At 31.8% G+C, this 1,816-nt stretch overlaps 1 non-coding gene across 1 annotated transcript; it reads left to right on the plus strand.

Moving 5' to 3' along the window:
- Positions 1 to 1,744: 1,744 nt before the first annotated feature.
- Trnah-gug lies at positions 1,745 to 1,816 on the plus strand. The gene has a single exon. It is a non-coding gene; the product is annotated as a tRNA-His (tRNA).

Here is a 1,816-nt window from a genome sequence, read left to right on the forward strand (position 1 = left end):
GATAAATTACATTTCCGAAGGCTTTCTAAGAACTTAAATGATACTTTACTACGTTCCGCGGTGATAACGCTTTATACACGGTTCGTCTGGTTCAGAATGCCTCACTTATTATATATACTAACGCCAAGTAGCAATGATAGTATTCCCTAGTAATTATTATCTTTAAAGGATAAAGGATTTAAGGGTGAAGTTAGCCAGTGTAAATAAAAGTGGAATATAACATCTTAATTCCCGAAGTTGGTGGTGCATTAGTGATGTTAAGAATCGTTGATATTTCTTACAATGCCAATAACTACTGATGGTGGCGATTACTTACCATTAGGTGGCACACTTGTCAGTTCTGTTCTGTCCTATAGTTCTAATATCTATAAGAATAATAAAAAAAAACTATTTATCTTAATTTTATTCCTCTATCCGGAAAAAATTATTATGCTCTGAGCAATGAATGAAATAATGAATTAAAGAAAATCTTCTAGATTTTTGTGACTAATTTGATAAGCTACTGCCATAAATCAATGAAACTGGACTACAGTTGTTGCTTTCCTGCTTTCCTATATTTAATAATAATATTATCACGTTGTATGTAAAACACAGTGGAAGATTACTTGGTGTTTTATCCTTCATGTTCAAATGGCTAGCTTATTTTGTTTTATTTGATTTTAACGAATCCTACACTTTATATATAGGTTAAAAGTATAAGAAATTGTATAATAAATATTAAATTTTGTAGCTTCAACGGCAAATTCGTAAAAACATTTGAAATAATTTATGCGGCTGCCTACGCTTCTCGGTTCACGTCAATTCAAATCGTATTAGAAGCTTTTTCTTTTGATTTATGATTACATATTAATGTTTTTTAAATTGACTAACACTTCAATATTTATTTTATATTAGATGACACGATACAAGTTACATTTTAATCTATAATATACAAAAGGCCCCGTCATGCAGGCCACCTGATGGTAAGTGGTCACCACAAATAGATAATGAAGTTGTAAGAAATATTAACTATTCCTTACATCGTCAATGTGCCACCAACCTTGGGAACAAAGATGTTATGTCCCTTGTGCCTGTAGTTACACTGGCTCACTCACCCTTCAAACCTGAACACAACAATACTGAGTACTGGTTTTTGGCGGTAGAATAACTGATGAGTGAGTGGTACCACCAAGTATATAAGCATATTATTAGCATTAAGACAATGTATCAAATAGCATGCGTTAAAATTTTTTTTTAAAACTATAAACGCACGTGTTATTTTAGATCTATATTTAAAACTTTGTTATGTTTTTAAAACTATTGGTCCAATTTGCGCAGTGGAATTATTTTTTATTTGAATATTTTTATATTTACGAGAAACGCAACGTGGTCCGCTCGAAATATGAGCTATCCATAAATAGCCTAACTAAAATGATAGTGAAGGTCATTATATATATATCTATAATAGATTATAAAAAAATTGAATACATTTACATTAAAAGAGGTTTTATATAGTTTTGTTTACTGTTAATCGTGTAAATATATAAATCGTTGTAAATTATTGAAAAAATATACTGTGATCGATCGTATCAGTAAATAATTTGTTAAAAAGGTTGTATACCTTGATATTTGGACTCTTTTCTGCTGCAACAAAAGCAAAAAATGGTATCTGGAGCAATTTCGTTCGCTCTTACGCAAACCGTAGCAGTGAAAGTAAGTTTATAAACTGTACATTAATTTCGGTGTCGTTATCATCGCTCCGATAGCCGTGATCGTCTAGTGGTTAGGACCCTACGTTGTGGCCGTAGTAACCCAGGTTCGAATCCTGGTCACGGCA

Source organism: Vanessa cardui, chromosome 7 (assembly GCF_905220365.1).
Source record: "Vanessa cardui chromosome 7, ilVanCard2.1, whole genome shotgun sequence".
NCBI lineage: Eukaryota > Metazoa > Arthropoda > Insecta > Lepidoptera > Nymphalidae > Vanessa > Vanessa cardui.